This window comes from Cherax quadricarinatus, chromosome 84 (genome assembly GCF_038502225.1).
Source record: "Cherax quadricarinatus isolate ZL_2023a chromosome 84, ASM3850222v1, whole genome shotgun sequence".
NCBI classification, from domain to species: domain Eukaryota; kingdom Metazoa; phylum Arthropoda; class Malacostraca; order Decapoda; family Parastacidae; genus Cherax; species Cherax quadricarinatus.
Genome location: NC_091375.1, coordinates 6,547,115 through 6,569,277, shown reverse-complemented (window position 1 = coordinate 6,569,277; position 22,163 = coordinate 6,547,115). Strand labels below are relative to the sequence as shown.

At 43.2% G+C, this 22,163-nt stretch overlaps 1 long non-coding RNA gene across 3 annotated transcripts in view; it reads right to left on the bottom strand.

Moving 5' to 3' along the window:
* LOC128704230 (uncharacterized) overlaps positions 1–22,163 on the bottom strand; it is a 46,298-nt gene that overhangs the window by 10,518 nt on the left and 13,617 nt on the right. For all 3 annotated transcript variants that reach the window (XR_011394356.1, XR_011394355.1, XR_011394357.1), the window contains exons 6-7: positions 18,219–18,399; positions 5,945–6,077 (exon numbers count right to left, since the gene is read on the bottom strand). This is a non-coding gene — a long non-coding RNA (uncharacterized lncRNA). The remainder of the gene's footprint in view (positions 1–5,944; positions 6,078–18,218; positions 18,400–22,163) is intronic.

Here is a 22,163-nt window from a genome sequence, read left to right as displayed (position 1 = left end):
GTAATCAAGTAATCAGTGACACACTACTGACACCACTAGCACTCTACATGAGGGGAGATTATTGTACCACTAGTACTCTACATGAGGGGAGATTATTTTGCCAAAGTTGTGCTCTCTCCCCCAAGTATTATGATTGCTTTGGTTCCCAGCCTTGACAAAATTTGCAAAAAGATATTCTGGACACTGGAAGCAGTTTTATAAACTTGATTTAACTTTTGTTTTACTCTGTCTTCAACATATCAAATTGTAATTCATCCTGGCCTACATGCTCTCCTGGATCCAGGTCCAGGATGAATCATACCGTTTTCTTTTGGGTTATTTGTAGTCTATCTTTCAGTTTTTTGTCAAGGCAGAGTACCTTGAAGAGCAAACGTAGTCCATATGAAATTGTATAAGAGCTAGACATGGGGTCTTGTGAGCCAGGAACTGATTTATACCTTGGGAAGCCTGTGGTACTTTAGGTTTGGGGGGCCCTCAACATGGAAATTGAATTGAATTACAGATTAGAAATGAACTAAAATGAATTATTATAATAAAGAAGCACTAAACCACAAGGGTTATACAGCACTGCAGGGCAGGGAAGGATGTTAGGGTATTGGGTAGCAAGAGGGAGAGGGATGATTATTAGGTTATTAAGTAGAGTGGGATAGTGCAGGGGTAGAGGGTAGCAAGAGATTGAGGTAGGAAGAACTGAGGGGAGTGCTAGGGGTATCATCAGAGTTTGTGGAGTAAATCAGTTGCTGTCAAAAAGTCAATGAGAGAGTCCAGATTAAAGGAGGGTCCATCAGCAAGAAGGAAAGGTAAAGAAAGGGCAGCAGAGCAGAGACGATGATGGAGGCAAATTCTGCATGCTCATTGATAGAATGTAGCTAACAGATACTGGAGCCTGACAATTCTCATAGAGGAACAGGGCACCTCTCCATGAGATACCCATGAATAAGATGAGTGTGGCCGATGCAAAGTTGGGAGAGAGTAATCTCCCAACCTGGACATTGATGACAAGACAGCCAGAAACATATACTCTATTTAATAGAATGAAGTTTGTTATAGGGCAGATCAGACCAACATTGTTGCCAACGGGTGTGAAGGTGGGTAGCAATTACAGCAAAATAGTCCATGAATGGAACACCTCTATATGAAACCAGGAGGTCATGTACTGCTGACAGTGCAGCAGTCTCTGCCTGTTCATTGCCCTGTACATCAACATAAACAGGGACCTAACAAAAACAATATCTTTGTGCTTGGTAGAAATACAGCATAACCAAAGCTGGATATGAAGAACTAGGGGGTGTGGTGTATCAAATTTTTGTACAGCCTGTAAAGCACTAAGGGAGTCTGAAGTGACTACAAATGGTGACAGGCATAGATGCAATACAGATAAGTGCTACAAGAATGGCATACAATTCTGCCGTAAAAATGATAGCCAAGGATAATAAATGCCCTTGCACAACACTGTCCGGAAACAATGCTGCAAATCTGATGCTGTCAGAAGACTTAGAACCATCGATGTACACTGCGATGGCATGAGAATGAAAGTGGAAGTGGTCAAGAGAGTGGGAAGCCACCATAGGCAGTTGGGTTTTCATGCATGACAGTGAGAAAGAACAGACACGAACAGCTGAAACTTCCCAAAGGGGTGGGGAAAAGCAAGATTCTACATGAACATAGAAAGGTGGTAACTGAAGGGAAGACGAGCGAATGTAGGCAAACAGAAAAGGGACGGAGTAAACGGGGCAACGAACAAATAAAGAATGTCTACTAACATCAGTGACAATCCTATATATGGAAGGATTGCGGAGGTCATGAGAGCGAACGTAATAGTGAAGGCAATGAGCATCATGGCGATCGGACAAGGATGGAATATTTGCTTCTGCATAGAGGCTTTCAATCAGTGAAGAACAAAAAGCACTGAGGCATAAACAATCCCTGGTGATGGATGGGATTAAGGCTAGAGAGAGTAGCAGGGGAGGCCGCCAAACAGATCTGGTCACCAAAATCGCGTTTCAATAAAATTAGGGCTGAGTGTAGGCAAAGGAGGGTTCTATGATCAGCCCCCATGAAAGATGAGTGAAGGTTTTAAGAAGGTTCAGCCGGCTATGACAAGTTGCCTTCACAAAGGTAATGTGAGGTTTCCAGGATAACCTACAGTCAAACAGAAGGCCTAGAAACCCGACTATCATGTCCTGGGATACACGAACCATAGAGATACAATGGATGAACCGAGATGACAGAACATCTAGTGAAAGTAATTTGGGGAGTTTTAGTACTGGAAAATTTAAAGCCATGCGTGGTGGCCCAATTGGAAACACGGTTGATGCATACTGTAGAGAAACTGCAATGAGGTGACAGTCAGTGCCTGCACAAGCTATAGCGAAGTCATCGACAGAAGGATGGTCAAATATTGGATGGAAGAATAGAGGCCAAATCATTTATAGCAAGGAGAAAAAGTGTTGTGCTCAGAATGCATCCCTGGGGGACACCTTCAGCTTGGACAAAGTCTGGGGAAAGCATATTATTTACCTGGACACAGAAATGTCTTTCAGTTAGGAAGTTCTTAAGGATGGATGGTATATTGCCTCGGAGGCCTAAGGAGTGGGCTTGGGCCAAAATATTATACCTCAAAGTTGTGTCATATGCCTTCTCAAGGTCAAAAAATACATGGCAATAACTGAGTGATTATTCGCAAAGGCATTAGGAACATACGTATCCAAGTAGGAACATACGTATCCAAACGTGGTAAGGGGTCACTGGTAAAACAACCCTTACGAAAGCCATATTGACCAGTGGAAAGACTGTTTTCTCTCTCTAAATACCACATCAAACGTTCTGTCACCCTGCAAGCTGCACTGGTAAGAGCAATGGGACGATAGTGGGAGGCATCATGCCCTGTAGTACTCAGTTTGCAGAAAAGGAGAACTGACAGATTTCCACAGCTTCGGAAGAACTCCTTGTGACCAAATAAAATTAAAGTCATAAGAGGACTGCAAGGGCTGACTGATGTAAATGTTGTAACATCTGAAGTGTAAAAGGCACACTATAAGAATCTTCTAAGGGCTCTAACTCTTTGGCAGACTTTGAGGAAAGAAACGAAGGGCATAGATGGAGCCCGAGAAATACGTACCAGATGATTACCAGTTTCAGTGGCAACATCAAGAGGGTTTCCTATATCAACACCAGCAACTCGCAGAACAGGAGCCGGGGTTGGGAGAGTATTTACCACTCAGTTTCCGGACTTTTTCCCAGACTGCACTCAAAGAGGACACAAGAGGTGATGGTGGAAACAATATCGCCAGCAAGTGCGTTTAGTGTCACAGATGACATGGCTAGCAACCACTCACTTTTGCTTAAAATTAAGAAGTCTCTCTGTGGTTCTATTGTACCAGTACCTGCCCCATGCAGTGCATTTCAAATGTACTGTCTGAGCACAAGCAGGAGACCACCAAGGCATGCACTTCTGAGAATGCCTGCCCGAGGTTTCAGGTATAGAATGAGAAGCTGCGGTTAAAACTTAGGTCGAGAAGAGGTGTAAAAGTTCATCAATGGAGGACAAAAAAGGAATCTCACTAAAAGCAGTTAGTTGCGAGTAAAGGTCCAAATTTGCTCAATCAAATTGCCAGTGTGAGCTATGAAGAGATGGTGAATGAAGGAGGAGTGAAAAATGATTGCTGTCATGCAAGTCTGGGAGGACAGACCAGGTGAAGTCTAGTGCAGTAGGAAGAGTAAACCGAGAGATTGATGCAAGAGAGAGAATGAGTACTAGGATTATAGAGGGTGGGAGAACCTATATTTAAAACATGGAGGGGGAGAGAATCGAGAAAAGCCTCCCACTGAATGCTGCAGGAGTCACAGTGTGACCCCCCCCCCCAAAGAAAATGGTGGGCATTAAAATTGCCAAGTAACAGAAGTGGTGGCAGTGTTATGCAAAAATGTGGGATATTTGGGGTCTAGAGCCTTGCCTAAGGGCAAAGGTAAAAGTTACACACCTCTCAGGCATAACCAGGCCACCCAGGGCTATCCCAGTCAAAACAGAAAGCACTAAACCAGCATTTGTACTTCAATGGGTTGGTTAACAGGGGGTTAGGCAAAAATCCTAGTTAATAATAATAATAATAATAATAATCTTTATTTACTACAAGTACATGTACATGGTATACAGTCCTAGCTGACAACAATGACATATTACTACATAGAAAGCCACTTGTTATGCTGAGCATCTCGGGCAAATTAGGTCAGTGTCCCAGGATGCGACCCACACCAGTCGACTAACATCCAGGTACCCATTTTACTGATGGGGAACATAGACAACAGGTGGAAAGAAACACGCCCAATGTTTCTACTCTGGGTGGGAATCGAACCCAGGCCCTCGCCGTGTGAAGCGAGAGTGTTAACCACCAGGCCACCAGAGTTAGGAAAATATATCTATTTATTCGTCATAAAACTATATACACACTCTAGAAAACACCTTTATGTATCTTCTATCCTAAACGCCCAAATAGCGGAGAACAAGAAGCGGACAGCTGGAGAGTCCAGGAAAACAAACAGCCTAGCAATGCCAGGCCTTCACTACTCCAATACTGACCCCATTTCTTATTTCCTCACTCAACCCACAGCACCCTGACCATTTCAGAGCCTAGGTGAGCCTACAGGTAAACCATAGAAGAGCCTACTGCCTGAGTTAGCTAAACAAAAGGAGTACACCACTACAAAACTTAGCTTAAATACACAGCATCGCCAACGCCAGCCTCCAGGCCATGCTGACCACACATGACTCACTCCAAGCCACGCTTATCCGCTCACCCCCAAACACAGTTGGAAAATAATTCTTTATAATTCACATTGTAATCACTTTACAGTACCCCAAAATGCACATTATGAATTATAAAATTAAGCTTTACAATTATAACATTCATACTATTATTACACCCTTCTCTACTGTATGTACATTGCAATGTCATGCAGAACCCTGCATAACATCCCTAGACCATACGTCTTGCACTGCTAGCAGGGTCCCTACGGACACTGCTAGGCAAAAGGAAAAAAAAAATAAATCCTACACTAAGGTCTAAGGCAATGGGCAAAATGATAACTGGGAATGACCACCATACAATCACAGTCTTTTGGTACTTCAAATATGCAATATTAACAAACTGAGGTACTAGACTGCAGACATGTGAAACTCGCCAAACATAAAAGTGATCAAGTTCTATGCCAAACGAGCCCACAGTCATGCTCTTAGACAATTGTGTTAGGAAGCTCTTAGACAATTGTGTTAGGAAAAGGCACCATCACAACACAGCGCTGGCCAGGCACTGGTGTTGATGCATTTTACCTAAATTATATCAAGTGCCCTGAGAAGTGCTGTTTTATGAAGTAACACCAAAGCTCTGTATATTGCAAGATAGACCAAACTATATGTGCAAAAAAAAAAAAAAAAAAAGTACATTTTCTAGGAGAAGTTCAAAAAAACAGATTTTACATGTTAAATTCTACTTAAAAAGCAACATCACATTATGGTTCCCATCTCACAACAATCTTTAGTAAGCAAAATTGGCTCCCCATGACACACCTCTGCGAGAATCAGGAGAGCACAGGAGGGGGAAAAATATCAGCCCCCCCAAAAAAAACGGGTGGACAGTCACATAAATCACATTGGTGGGACTGTGGCCATAAAACCCTGGAGCCATCACTGACGACCCCCAAAAGGTGGACCTCCCAGGACGACGCCTACATGTCATTCCATGGACCCTGGAGTCACCCCAGCAGTGATAAAAAAAAAGTCCTAGTGAGCCAAAACACGTCAGATCAAGAAACATGACCCAAAATGTGGAGGGCATCACCACCAGCCCCACATTCACTAAAACTTAAGGTCCAGCAGTCCCTATACCAACATAAAACAGAGGTGAGGCATCCCAGCCAACACCTAAAAAAACGTAGCATACCTTACCTAGGCATGACACTTGATGTGACTGCCACTAAAACACACACACACTAGGGAATCTTGATACCTCCAGCTCCAGCTCAACCTGCCCTTCTCCGTTGGGTGGTCCAGGGTTCCATCTACTCGTTTCCGCAGATCGCTGCAAAACAAGAATAGATAAGTGATCTATACACATCATTTACTTTAAACATGAGACAAGGTGTCAGCAACCACATTCTCTGCTCCCTTCACATAATGAATCACAAGATTAAGAGGTTGGAGAAACAAGGCCCACCTTGTAAGTCTCTGATTATGGTTCCTCATTAAGTGAATGAAACAAAGGATTATGGTCACTATACACAGTTATAGGGTGAACTGATGATGATATATACACCTCAAAATGTTGCACTGCCAACACTAAGGCAAGAACCTCCTTTTCTATGGTGGCATAGTGTTGTTGATGCTTTTTGAGTTTTGTCGAAAAGTAGCTGATTGGCAATAATTGTCCCTCTACTTCCTGCAGTAATACAGCCCCAACACCAGTGTCATTGGCATCTACTTGTAGAGAAAACAGCAATGTGAAATTAGGACTAGCCAGCACAGGAGCACTAGTAAGCAGAGCTTTTGCACGTTCAAATGCCCTCTGACAACATATCCCACACAAATGTATGCTTGGGGGTAGTCAGATCAGTGAGTGGGGAGATCACCTTTGACAAATTTGGGTAGATTATTATTATAATCAAGGGGGAAAAGCTAAACCCAGAGGATTATACAGCACCTGGGGGGATGTGGAAGTCATTCAGGCTTAATTCGGGAAACTGGAGCACAGATCCAATTCCCTAAATCAAGAGCCCCTCACTAACATCAAGGAACCTTCCTTGAGGGGAATTTGGGCAGAACTTTATAGAAAATGTTACGATGCCCACAAAACGCATAACCTCTTTTCGGTTCTTTGGTACAGGGTAACTGTCTATAGCCTCCACCTTGGCATTCACTGGGGCCACTTTCCCTGGCCAATAACATGTCCTAGAAAAGTTACCTGGGCTTGTCTGAAAACACTCTTTGCCAAATTAACTGTGAGCTGAGCACCAGCAAGCCTAGAGAAAAGCTCTCTCAGATGCCTCACATGCTCTGTCCAACAGCCGCTAAAAATAACCAGGTCATCACACCACTTAGGCCACATATAACTTCCTGAATTCTGTGTTGAAAACAGGAGGGTGCATTACGAAGCCCAAAGGGACAAACCTTGTACTGAAAAAGCTCATCTGGCATTACAAAAGCAGAGATGTCACTGGCACGTGGGGTTAAAGGTATCTGGTAATAACCCTTCAACAGGTCTAACTTACACATTTAGCTCCCCCCCCCCCACTGCTTCAGTGACATCATCCATTCTAGGAAGAGATAAACAATCAGCCTTAGTTATTAAATTACCCTTACGGTAGTCAGTGCACATCCTCATGGTGCCATCTGGTTTGGGAACCATCAGACAGGGGGATGCCCACTCACTCTCACTTGGTATTATCAAATCATTGTCATGTAGAAATTTCACCACCTTCTCCATACTTTTTCTCTTTTGTGGGTTCATTCTGTAAGGGACCTGCCGAATTGGTTCAGCTTCCCTTACATGTATATCATGGGGCTTTAGCTTGCTTACATGAGGGATATCCCCAAACAAATCCTCAAAATTCCAGAGAAGCTGAACCATCTCAGCAACCCTTTCCTTACCAAGACCTAACATACATTGTGAAGGGTCTTTTAACAATGCCCTGTTACTAAGGTGAACATCTGTGGCTCCCTGCACATCAATGTCCACCCCTGGGTCACCTACTGTTTTAACACACGCCACACCTCTTTGGTGGTACCTTTTCAGTGTTTATATGCACCACACATTCAGACTTCCGACGCCCAGGTGTGTGAATCTTGTAATTTTGATCAGTGACCTTTTCCACCACCTTGTACAGCCCATTGTACTTTGCTTTTAAAGCGTTACCAGGCACTGGCTCCAATGATAGTACCACCTCTCTCACTGTAAAGGTACAGGGCACTGCCTTGTGGTCAAATAGTCTCATCTTAGTCTGACTGTTGTGCAGGTTCTCAGCCACCAGACATTTCATGTGAGCCAAACGGTCTCTGAAAGCGAGAAAATCCTCCGAGGGGGGAAGCCTCACCAAGCCAGTGATCCCTCAAAGTTGTCAGTGGCCCCCTTACCTGGTGACCATAGATCAGCTCAAAGGGACTATAGCGTAATGAGTCCTGAGTGCTGTCCCACATGGCAAATAAAAGGAGGGGGATACCCTCATCCCAGTCTTTCCAGTACTGGGTGCAATAAGCACTCAGCATAGTCTTGAGAGACTGGTGAAACTGCTCCACAACCCCTTGACTCTCTGGGTGATAGGTGGTGGAGGTTGTCATTTTAATATTAAACTCTCCCAGAACTGTGCAAAAATGTTTAGGTTTAAAATCTGACCCCTGATCTGTTTGAATTTCCTTAGGGATCCTGACCTGTGTAAAAAATTTCACCAATGCTCTCACAACCATGCGTGTTGTAATTTTACAATTTTACGTAGTGGAATGGCCTCCGGAAACCTGGTAGACGAACAAACAATAATAAATAAGTACTGGTTTCCCATCTTGGTCCTGGGTAGTGGCCCCCACACACTCCACCACCAGCCTGCTAAAAGGGGCAGGTTTAATTCCCTGATTAGGTTTTCCTATCCTTTGGCAAACTGGGCATGATTCTACATACTTACCCACCGTTTCATACCTGGGGCCAGTAAAAACGTTTGGAAATCTTGCCCATAGTCTTTTTAACACCTAAATGTCCTCCCATAGGAACATCGTGGGCCAAACACAAAACCTGATACCTAAATGGTTCTGGCACCACCACTTGGTAGAGTGCCTCCCTTGATCCATCATTAGATGTCGTATCCGATAGGGTCTTTCGCATCCAAATGTTATATGCAAAAAAGAAACAGTTGAGAGGCCTCTTCCTCGGTAACAGCAGATGATCGAATAGCTTTCAGGGTGTCATTACACCCCTGGGCCTCGATCACCTGCTCTCAAGTAGGAGTCGCCCCTCCCTATACCAGCTCTGTTGCAACCCCTGAATGGGTTGCAATGATTAATATGTATATACATATAATTATTACCTTTTCATATAATTTTATATTGCTTGTATTTGCAATAATAGCTAAATCGTAAATGTATTGCTTTATATTATTTGACTTAGCTTCCTTTTATTAGGTAGGATTTAACATATGTGCTCAGTTCAAGTCTTGATTGTCTAACTACTGTAATTATCGCTTGTGGCTCATTAGACTGCCGGCTTCTGTTTCTGAGCTGCAGCTGTCCACGGAGCTATCACGTGATCGAGGGGGGGGTGTCCTCACCTCGCCTGAAGTATTCAGTCTGATCTAGACTTTTGGTGGTTGGACAGATCGTCTGTCTCATTATTCTTGTTAGTTCTGGAGACTCTGTTCACAGAACATTGTATAGACTTAGTGATTTTCGACGTTGTACTGAGGTTGTGTGTCGCTAAGACAAACTGAGTAACTCAGGTCCTGAGCTGTAGCTTCTGACTTAACTTGTACTGGTATCTGTGTATTATCACAGTTGGGGATTTTCTTATGCTGAACTTAGATTCAGCATTATGGGAGTTTTATGACTTTTGTGGAGGATCTGCTGATGGTCCCTACTTAGTGTCATTATATTATCTCCTTGATCCTGATTGTGTCGCAGTTGCTTGTTATATTGCTATTGGGCTTAGCATTCTTTTTATTGTTCAAGCAGACTGTTCTGATTGCCAGTTGGTCAAGAAGTTAATGTGAGGACTGTCAGTCACTTGTTTAAGTCTAGTCGAGTCGTGAGACATAGCAAACTACTTAGAGCACTTACACACATACACACAAACTTACTTGTACATATTTGTAATATCTTATTAAATGTTAATGTACCAGACGGTACGTAAGAATTATAAACGTGATATGTGCTTTCAGCACAATACTATTGTATACGAGAGAAGTGATTATTCTTATTTTGTTGATTACTGTGATTAATTTAATTTAATTTGATAATATACCTCTAGACTTAATAAATTTATTAAATTTTAATTTCTCTAGTTAGTAGCCTACCAGTTGTAATCCTGAAGCACTATTGAATCATACTGAATTCTAATGGATAATTGGACAAGGATACTGACTAATTGTTACGAAAGCCCAGTAACAGGCTGGATGCTAGAAGGGCAGTCTTTTCTAGTATTCACTGGAGATCTCTAAGCTTTTAGACTCGCATTTTTTGTAACAAGCTCCAAGACCCCCACTCAAACAGGGTCCTGCCTGGGATGGTTCATCACTACCCTGAGCCTCATGCAGGCTAGGATCAAGGAATAGATTTCCCAACCCCAAATCATCCCCAGGATCGGAAGAGTCAAGGAGAGAGACTGCACTCTTTTGACATTTTCCTGGTTACTGCATACACTGGAAATAACTCGGGCAAGGTAGCCCTAGCTTTTTCCTCTCAGCTCTGTGAGGCTGGGTCCCTCCAAACCGGAGGTTCCTCACTTTCGAGACAGCCCATCACATTATTGCCTAAAAGTCAACACCCTCACAAGGTATATCCTCTGTGATACATACAGCTAAGTAACCACACTGGTATGCAGACTCCACCCCTAACCTGTGCACTGGAGTCTTGACAGCGAATCCAGTAATTCCTCTGAGCAAAGCGTCCAACCCAGTGTGTGTGTCATCTGACACTGGCAATATGCCCCTATGAAGCAAGGTGTACGTGCTACCAGTGTCCCTCAAAGACATAACACCTGTTACCCTACCTTTATTTTGGTCTAAGGCCACTGTGGACTTAGCTGTAAAGACCTTCATCTGAGGGTCCAACACTGCTGGGTTACCTGATATACCTGGAGGTGATTGAACAATAAAATGGTATAAAATACCGACAGGTTGTTAGGTAAGACACATATGCAACAGTTAGGTATCTTTATTTCGAAACGTTTCGCCTACACAGTAGGCTTCTTCAGTCGAGTACAGAAAAGTTGATAGAAGCAGAAGATACTTGAAGACGATGTAATCAGTCCATCACCCTTAAAGTTTTGAGGTGGTCAGTCCCTCAGTCTGGAGAAGAGCATTGTTCCATGGTATGAAACAATATGGAGATGAAGTGACAGGATGGAGCTTTATATAGCGCCAGGAGGTGAGAAGTAGGTCACTAGGAGAGGTAAGAACTCAGATGTTGGGAGGACAGGTCCCTCTCAAATCCATCGTCTTCAAGTATCTTCTGCTTCTATCAACTTTTCTGTACTCGACTGAAGAAGCCTACTGTGTAGGCGAAACGTTTCGAAATAAAGATACCTAACTGTTGCATATGTGTCTTACCTAACAACCTGTCGGTATTTTATACCATTTTATTGTTCAATCTGTCAGACACTGCAACACAAGGGTATCTTGGTACAGACCTACAATCAACTTCGACAAACCTCTACTAGTGAGAACGGCTGGATTTGAGAGGGACCTGTCCTCCCAACATCTGAGTTCTTACCTCTCCTAGTGACCTACTTCTCACCTCCTGGCGCTATATAAAGCTCCATCCTGTCACTTCATCTCCATATTGTTTCATATCATGGAACAATGCTCTTCTCCAGACTGAGGGACTGACCACCTCAAAACTTTAAGGGTGATGGACTGATTACATCGTCTTCAAGTATCTTCTGCTTCTATCAACTTTTCTGTACTCGACTGAAGAAGCCTACTGTGTAGGCGAAACGTTTCGAAATAAAGATACCTAACTGTTGCATATGTGTCTTACCTAACAACCTGGAGGTGATGCTTCAATATTAGCTACCGTGTGGGTACCTGGTGTATCTAAGCTCCAGCAACTGCCTGATCTCTACGCATCTTTGCAATACAGCTGCAGATGGCCCTGTTTATGACACTAGACACAGTAGACCATGACATCCTACTCCACAAACTTGATCATTACGGTATAAGAGGCCATGCGCTTGCTTATTTCAAATCTTACATTACTAATAAGTATCAGTATGTCACCATTAAAGACACAGCATCAGCAACACGGCCACTTGATACTGGAGTTCCGCAGGGAAGTGTCCTTGGTTCCCTGCTCTTCCTCATATACATCAATGACCTTCCAAATGTATCCCAACACCTGAAACCCATTCTCTTTGCTGACGACACGACTTATGTCATCTCTCACCCTAATCTTGCCACCCTCAACACCACTGTGAATGAGGAGCTGATCAAAATATCGACTTGGATGACAGCCAATAAACTTACGCTTAACACTGACAAAACCTACTATATTATGTTTGGTAGCAGAGCAGGAGATGCACAAATTAACATTAAGATTGACAACACTCTAATTACCAGAAATAATGGGGGCAAATTCCTAGGCTTATACCTTGACAACAACCTGAATTTCAGCACCCATATCCAGCATATAACCAAAAAAGTATCCAAAACGGTTGGGATCCTCTCCAAGATACGATACTACGTGCCGCAAAATGCCCTTCTCACACTATACCACTCACTTATTTATCCATACCTCACCTATGCTATTTGTGCTTGGGGATCAACTGCAGCAACACACCTAAAGCCAATAATAACCCAACAAAAAGCTGCAGTAAGAATAATCACTAAATCCCATCCCTGGCAACACACCCCCCCACTCTTCATAGACGTAAACTTACTCCCAGTTCAGTACATCCACACTTACTACTGTGCAATCTACATCTACAGGGCCTTAAACTCTAATATCAACCTTGACCTAAAACGCTTTCTTGATAGTTGTGACAGAACCCACAGGCATAACACCAGACACAAACATCTCTACGACATTCCCCGTGTCCGACTAAACCTTTACAAAAATTCAATGTATGTCAAAGGCCCTAAAATCTGGAATACCCTACCTGAGAACTCTAGAACTGCAGACACATTCATCACCTTCAAAACTACCATTAGAAAACATCTTATCTCCCTGATACACCCTGTCAACTAACTACACGAATACCACCTGGTGGTTCACACTTACACTCACTGACTCATTTGACCATAAACAGAAATATTAATCTCAATCTTAAAATAATGAATCCTGTGATACTCCAATACTGAAACTATGTACTGTGCCAAAACAAAAGCATTTACATTGCTAAACTCACAAACTAGTATTTAGTCACTTAGCCATAATACCAACTTACCTCATAATTTGTAATATTTTACAATTAAGAATAAAACTATAAGTACAGTAATAATGTTTAAAGGCCCCCTCTGCCCATTTGACCTAGGTTGGATCCCTTGACTTTGGGGAACTGGGCTCATCCCACCTGTTCCTTGTAGTCCTGGACCTGTGACTGCGGACTTAAAAGTTCCCTGGGCAGATACTGGAGAATTAGGCTTAAACCCACTCTGGTGGAGAATAGGCTGAGAAATACATGGCTTGAACTTCTGAAATTTCTTATTCCTACTGGTGGGTGGGGAAAACTTACCAATATTATTATGAGGTGGGTGGTAACCACTACCAAATTTTTGGTTAGCTAAGAATCTATCACCCAGTTCCAAAGCATTATTAAAATCGTCCAGATCCTTCTCCTCAAGATATGCCTTAAGGTCAGGAGGAACATTTCTCAACAGATCCTCTAGCAAAATTAAGGTAATTACACCCTCATAATTGTCGACCACCCCTTTTGAGCGACACCACCTATATAGAAGTGACCTCCTTACCGTATTCCACCAAAGACTGCCCTGCCTGAAACTTTAATCCTCTGAACTTCTGCCGGTACCTTTCCAGCAACATTTGATAAGCCAGTAAAACTACCGTTCTAGAGAATTACCTACCTGTAACCCTTTACCAACTAACTGGGTTCTCGCTAATGTTGCCCATTCCTTTTCCGGCCAAACTTGGGATTTGGCTGTACTTTCAAATCACAGGAAAAACTGGTCTGGGTTTTTCCCGAGGAATTTGGGCACAAATTTTATGGCTTTATCCAAATGAGAAACATCGACCCTCATGTCTGTGGCTGGGTGAGAAGCAAGCTGTCTCTCTCTAGCTTTTTCTTGAGCCCTAAGCTCCTCTAAGGCGCTCTGTTCCTGGATCTTTGTACGTTCAATCCTTAACTGTTCTTTTTCTTCTGCAACTAGGGCTTATTTCATTTGTACAAGTGCTACTTCCTTATCCAGGTCCCCAACATGGGGATTTCATTCAAGGTTACCCTCCAAAGGCATGTCACCCCCAGAATTTTCACCAGTGTCAGACATTTTGGGAAACAATAGCACAAAACCTTGCTGTCAGCCACAGAACTTACTGATATAAAATAATAAAGCACACAGCAAAGCACATACACTGAAGTAGTAATTCACCAGGAGTAATTGTCATGCAACTGCCTAAAATTAAACAGGATTTCACACAAAAGAAAACTCTGGCAGAAAAATGGAGCTATTGCACCTGCAAAGGAAAATTATTCCCACAAAATATCAAATATTAATAACACCCTAAAAACCAGCAATATTACATACAAAGGTAAATTATTCACAGGGTATTAGTTAATAAGAACACCCTAAAAACCAGCAATATTGCACACAAAGGTAAATTATTATTTTAGTGTGAGTGTTATAGTGAATGCTTCCCCTAACCATCCCAGTAAAGAATGATTATTGTCTTTCCAGGTTGCAAACTTGAATTACCACATAAAATTTTATAATTCTCCCATATACAAGCCCTGATGTTATGCAAAAATATGGGATACCTGGGATCTGGAGCCTTGTCTAAGGGCAAAGGTAAAAGTTACACACCTCTCAGGCATAACCAGGCCACCCAGGGCTATCCCAGTCAAAACAGGAAGCACTAAACCAGTATTTGTACTTCAATAGGTTGGTTAACAGAGGGTTATGCAAAAATCATAGTTAAGAAAATATATCTATTTATCCGTCATAACACTATATATACACTCTAGAAAACACCTTCATGTATCTTCTATCCTAAACGCCCAAATAGCGGAGAACAAGAAGCGGACGGCTGGAGAGTCCCGGAAAACAAACACTTAGCCTAGTAATGCCAGGCCTTCACTATTCCAATATCGACCCCATTTCTTATTTCCTCATTCAACCTACAGCACCTTGACCATTTCAGAGCCTAGGTGAGCCTACAGGTAAACCATAGAAGGGCCTATGGCCTGAGTTAGTTAAACAAAAGGAGTACACTACTACAAAACTTAAGCTTAAATACACGGCATCTCCAACACCAGCCTCCAGGCCATGCTGACTACACATGACTCGCTCCAAGCCACGCTTACCCCCAAACACGGTTGGAAAATAAATCCCTGGCAGGATTTCTTTATAATTTACATTGTAACCACTTTACAGTATCCCCAAATGCCTATTATGAATTATAAAATTAAGCTTTACAATTATAACATTCATACTATTATGACACCCTTCTCTACTGTATATACATTACAATGTCATGCAGAACCCTGCATAACAGGCAGTAAGGAAGAAACCAGAAATGCAACATCAGGGATAGATAAGGCCTGAGAAGGAGAGAGATACAAAGAACAGATTGTAAATCACTTATTCATGTAGATACGGGCTACAGTGAAGTATAAACAAAGAGTGGATGGTATGGAATACTGGTGCATATAAGAAGTGCACTTTCATTAAAGGTTCTATCGGAAAGAGGAGCCAATGAATATAAGAAATCATAGCCTGAGATGGGATGGATAACAGTGGAGCATAATTTGGGTTATTGTAAACAAACACAAACAAGGGAAAACTGGGAGAGCAACATCTGGAGCTTACCCCGGTTACCTCTGAGGCTGTGGATAACTGGTTACCTCTGAGGCCATGGATCTTCCACTGTAAATAGGCCATGATTTGTGAAAAGAAAGATACAAGAAATTTGAAGGTAGAGGTATCTACAGACTAGTAGGGTTAGAAAAGTCCACATGTGGAGGTAGCAGAAGACTTAAGCGGCAAAGGATTAGGACACTGCAAAGAAAGGGTGTGCAGATGGAGAAGAGTGAAGGGGAGGAACAGGAGGTGGATCGGTGTTCATCACTGGTCTAATCTCAGTACATTCTGAGATAGCTTTAAGTGTTTCTGAGGACAAGGACGATGAATGTGTTTTAATATTGGAGAGGGAAGGAGGGTGAGTAAAGATTGGGGGGGACAAAAGGGTATAGGGAACTAGAGAAGCTTGGGAGGGGACATCTGGAGAGAAAGCGACCTGGGAAGGGGCAGAAGAGAAAGAAACTTGGGAGGGGATGGGAAGAAGGTACTGTACGAGGAGGAGGAGGAACCTCCATGCTTGTAACAGAGCCAGGTAGAGGTGAAGAACCAGAAACTGGGAAGGAAAAATGAGCAGGTTGCAGAAGGGAAGGAGGAGTGTAAGGAGATTTTAACAATGGGGATGTTTTTGGACTTTGGAGAAGGGCGATAAGGAGTAGGTGTTGTACGAGGTCTCGTAGACACAAACTTGTGAGTGAGAAGAGGAAGAGGTAAAAACAGAATGAGGCACCGAGGTAGAGACCCCGGAGCCCAGGACAGCAAAAGAAAGAGACGGGTGACTGTGGAAGGGGTGACCACAGAGGAGGCTGCAGAAGTTGGGACCCCAGAGGAGTGGGGGATGTTTAGTAACTCGATAATAAGAAATGCAGGGAAATTTCCCTTGGAGGCATAGATGAAAGACTGTCATAGCCTATGGAAGGTCTTCTGCCTCTTTGAGACAACAGATTTCACGTTCATTTAAGTAAACTTGGTACCAGCGAGAGTAAGATGGGCGAGCCTCATGACAATTAAGGCAAGAGGGAGGGAGATCACAAGATGTATTGGTATGATCGTCGGCACCACAGACTGGGGATTCAGCGACAGACCTGCAATATTTTGCTGGATGACCAAAACACCATCAATTGCTACACTGCTGAGGTGTAGGAAACACCTTTCGAACTTGTAGATGGCATCCCTCTATATATACAGAGGAAGGATGCTCACAGCAGTCAAAAGTTAAGTGAGCTACATTGCATGGGTATCGTCTCTGCCTGCGGGCAGGGAGGACATAAGTGTCTAATTTGAGGATTGGGAGGTCTTGGAGGTCTAGCTGTTCCAGAATGTCATCGCCACATGTTTGGAAATTCTGTTATACAATGATATGATGCAGAATGACAGTACCACTACAAGAATTGAGGGAATGATGTTTTTCAATAGTTACAGGGACAGTATCATTAGTTGTAAGGAATGAGAGATCGTGAGCTTGGGTAACATTCTGGACAGTGATTGTGTGTGTACCACTCTTGAGAACATGAAAGGAAACATCTCTACCAACATGGTGATGGAGTGCCTTGCCAATACTATGGTCGGAAAGATAGGCAGTAGAGAAAGTCAGTAGTAGAGTTAAAACTTAGTCCAGGGTGTATTTTGAAACGTGTAAAGGGAGTGCATGATGTGTCAATCTTTTGAGTAGAATGAGGAGGAGGCGAAGTAATATCATCAGGTAATTGTTTTGGCCATTTAGGTGTGGGACCGAAGTTAGTCTTATGTGGGAAAGGCAGGCGATCCGAAACTTGCCACACCATAGAGGGAGAAGCCGGAAGCATAGTCAAAGAAGAGCGGAGGTCAGATGTATCGAAGGAGTCAGTCTAAAGTCTGGTAACTGGAGTAGGCATCAAAATGGCACCAGCAGGAGGGACAGGGGCACGAGAAATGTCCATAGAGTGGTCAAATAACGAGGCAGGGCCAGAACAGGGTGCAGTATCAAAAAGGGGTCCAGGGGGAGCAGGTTCATGGGTTGGGAACTCCATGGTCAGGTCACTCTTTCTTTTTGTTTTTTAGAAAAAAATTAAAATAAAGAAAGAATAAAAAAAAGGGGGGGAACATGGAGGAATAGCTCCTAGGAGGAAAGAATTAAGCAAAAGAAATACAGTGGACCCCCGGTTAACGATATTTTTTCATTCCAGAAGTATGTTCAGGTGCCAGTACTGACCGAATTTGTTCCCATAAGGAATATTGTGAAGTAGATTAGTCCATTTCAGACCCCCAAACATACACGTACAAACGCACTTACATAAATACACTTACATAATTGGTCGCATTGGGAAGTGATGGTTAAGCGGGGGTCCACTGTACTGGGGTTTTGGCAAAGGAAAAACACCTTACAGAATTTTTCTCTGCTTCCATAGTGAAAAACATAGAAGCTACTAATTAAGAACCAGTACCACTACCAGGTGATGTTTCTTTTGAGAACCCACCAGCATTCCCAAGTACATCTGCAGAAAATAAAAACAACATACCAAATCAAGATAGTAAAGGTGATGAATCACCACAATCACATTTTACAGATATTTCTGTAGACATGAACAGTGAAGCCCCGCCACGTGATTCAGACCCCAGCCATGTGGTTTCCTGTCAGAGTAAAGCATGTGTCCTCTTGGTCAACTGCCACCATGTAGATTGATGCCGAAAGTGTGACACCTAAGATATAAATAAATACACATCAGTAATTGTTATATAGTTTAGATGGAATATATTACAAACTGAAAATTAGTCAATTATTCTTAGTCAATAAAATTGAGATAAATAAAATCAAACGTCTTCTTCGAAACCTAACATTTTTTTCAAAAAAACTGCTGTTTATCCATCACCATGCAGATCACACTGGTCAGGGCAATGGGACAATAGTAAAAGGTATCAAGTCCCGAGTTGCCTGGTTTGTGAAACGATAGTACGACGGCAGATTTCCATTGTTGAGGGAGAACCCCTCGTGTGCAAATAAGATTGAAAAGATGTAAAAGGACTGGAATGGCCGTAGAATGCAGATGTTGTAGCATATTGATATGGATATCATCAGGCCCAGCTGCCAATGGCTAGCAAGCGGAAAGCATGGAATATGGCAGTCGGGAATATGTAGTAGAAGTAAGAAGTATAGGAAAATGATTACTGTTGTGTAAATCTGGAAGAACAGACCAAGCGTAATCAAGTGCAATTGACGAGGAACAGATAGAAAGATCAATGCGAGAGAGAGGCTGAGTTCGAGAGTCAAAATGGGTAGGAGCACCTGTATTTAAAACAAAGAGGATGAGAAACGAGAAGAGCCTCCAACTGATCACCACGAGTCACAGTGGGACCCTCTCCACAGATGATGATAGGTGTTAAAATCCCCTAACAACAAGATGGGTGGCAGTAAAGAGATCAAAAACGCAATATCCGAGATACAGAATCCACAGTAGAGGGACTGTTAGACTGTACACTATTTGTGTAAAAAAAATAGGAGCTGCAGCATAATGCAGCAGAGAATGAACAAAAACTTGTTGATATGGAATATCAACACGCACAAGAAGCACGCTCTAATTAAATGATTCATCAGGAAAAGGATAAGAAGAATGTAACAGCACATAGCCCAAAATGGGACAAATAACAGCTGAACGAATTTTGGGCTCTTGTAACCCAACATATATCAGGGAAAACAGTAACACCGAGTTCTCCCTGATTACCCCTAAGACCACGAATATTCCAATGTAAATAAGACATTATTCACAAAAACAGGAATGTCAACAATACGAAGCAATAAAATCTATGGGCTATTAGGATCAGTAGAGTCAATGTGTGGGGACGATGGTAAGCATGTAATCAAGGAGGAATCTGAACACTGAACTAAAAGATTGTTGTGAGGGTCATGAAAAAGAAAGGGTAGGAGGAGACACGTCAGTGTTCATCAAGGGTTTCGTCTCCGCAATATAGCTGGAGATAGCGTCAAGATGCCGATGCCATGATTTCAGGGACAGGTGAGGTAGAGCAAGTAGAGATCTGAGTAACTATAGAGGCAACCAAGGAGGTCTGAGAGGGGCAGGGAGTGTGAACCTGGAGAGATGTGTTAGCGAAGGCAGAAGAGTCTTTAATGTAACGGGAGAGGAAGGAGGTTGGAAGGTAACTAGGGAAGAAGACTGAGAGGGAACAAGAGAAGAGGGGACTACACGAGGGGGCGGGGGTGAACCTCCACCTTCGTGTGAGAGCTAGAAAGGGGGGTAAAAACCAGGTGCCGAGGTAGCAGATAGGATCAACTTCACAGGTGATAGACACGAAGAAGGTGTAGGCTTGCGAGATCTGATGGACTGAGAAACTAGTGAGCAAGATGAAGCAGTAGAAGTAGAAAAGGTGCAGAGGTAGGAGTGTCAGAGGATAAAATCGCAAAGGAATTAGAAACAGGGGTGACTCTGGAAGACATGGTTGCAGATTAGTTGGTAGGCAGGATGACTGTCAAAGTTGGAGGTCTCCAGGCTACCCGAAACACGAGGAAGTTTTCCCTGAAGGTGGAGCAAGGGGACAGCCATAACATAAGGCCTTCACTCTTCTTAAGATAACGGATTTGTCATTCATTACCATAGACTTGACAAAGGCATGAAAAAGAAGGATGAGATTCATTGCAATTCAGACAAGAGGAGGGAAGACTGCTAGATGTATTGGTATGATCTGTGGCACCACAGACCGGGCTCTCCACCACAGATCTGCAGTATTTAGTGGGGTGCCTGAAGCACCAGCAATTACGATACTGTTGGGGAGTAGGGACCACTTTACAGACCTCTAGGCGATGGCCTGCAATATAAGAGGAGGATGGGAGTTCAGTGCATCCAAAGGTTAAGTGGGCGATGTTACTGGAAAAGCTCCTCTGCCAATGAGCAGGCAGAAGGTGTGTATCCACTTTGAGAATAGGAAGGTCCTGAAGAGCTAATTGCTCTGAAACATCATTGTGGCAAGACAGAAAATCCCTCTGTACAATGGTACACAGTAAAACCACAGTATCACTGCAAGAACTGAGATAAGTGTGCTTATGAACTGTGACTGGAATGTTATCTATGGAAGTTATAGAGGAGAGAGCATGAGCTTGTTCTGAATTCTGAACTGTAACAACACATTTGTCAATGTGCCATTTTGAAGAGCATGAAAAGATATATTATTTAGGCCAACATGTCGTAAAAGAGCTTTACCAATACTATGATCAGAAAGAGTCAGTTAGAGACGTCGGTTGTAGGGAAAAGAATTTAACCCACTCTCTTTTATGTGCGGGTTATTTGTGTAACCCACTGCATACTTGTAAACATGGTGCACAAAGGGAGTGGGTGTCGCATAGGTCGTTTTTGGGCAGATATCAAAGAACTGTCGTCAGAAGGTTGTCTAGAATGTTTATGAGTAGTACTGCGAGTGGTCTTACTTGAGGGAGGCGAGCAATCCAAAAACCATCTTGTCATATTCAGGGAAGCTGGAAGCATTGTTAAAGGCATGTGAGATGCAGTGGCATTAACAGAAATGAGTGGCACCCTAGCACCTGGAGCAGGTGACAGTGTCACCAGCAGAAGTGGGTATGGGAGGAGTCTAGAGAATGGTCCAATAATGAAGCCAAGTCAGAACAGGATGTGGGATCAGAAAAGGGGCCTGGGAGGAGGAGGAGGGTTATCACTGAACGAAGACTCCATGATAATTGTGTTTCTTCCGTGTTATCTTTTTTTATTTTACAGAAAAAAAAGAATGAAGGAAAAAAAGGGGGGGGGGGCAGTGGAGAGTCGTTAGAAGGCATGGAAGGGCCATATGTTCCTCCCTTCATCCGATGGGGCCTCGAGCCCATGAGCAGTGAATATGCAGCATGGATCCTGTGCCATACCCTACCCTTCACGCCAGTAAACCAGCGCTCCCAGATAGCCTCACATCCACCGAGGTGATAAAAGAAAGGAAGGACGGTCACAAACCCGCCACAAAGCAGTCCTCTTTCAGCTGCCACTTCCCAGAACCGACAGGCAGCTTCCAGAGATACACCCATCATCTGCAGGGCACCCTGCCCACTTCTCAGAACTCCAGGAAGGGAGCAGGGCACCTCCAGATAATTCAGATTCCAAGGCAAATGAGACCATCCCCGAAGGACCCCACAGAGTGGGATAAACCCCAACACACTTCCCTCTACCTAGACACTAATGCCAGAGGGGAGGACCGAGACTACAAAAAGGATGGGGAAAGGGGAGGGATGGGAGGGGGAGGAGAGAGGGGAAAAAGGGGAGGATGGGATAAGGAAAGGAGGATTGGGGGGTACTTAGGTTAGGTCTGAGGAAAGAGACCAAAGAGCTTAATTCCTTAGACCAAGAGACTCTCTGCCACATCAAGGAGCCCCAACCCCCTTGAAGAGGAGTGGAAAATATAGAAACTACTAATGAAGAACCATTACCAGATGATGTTTCTTCTGAGAACACACC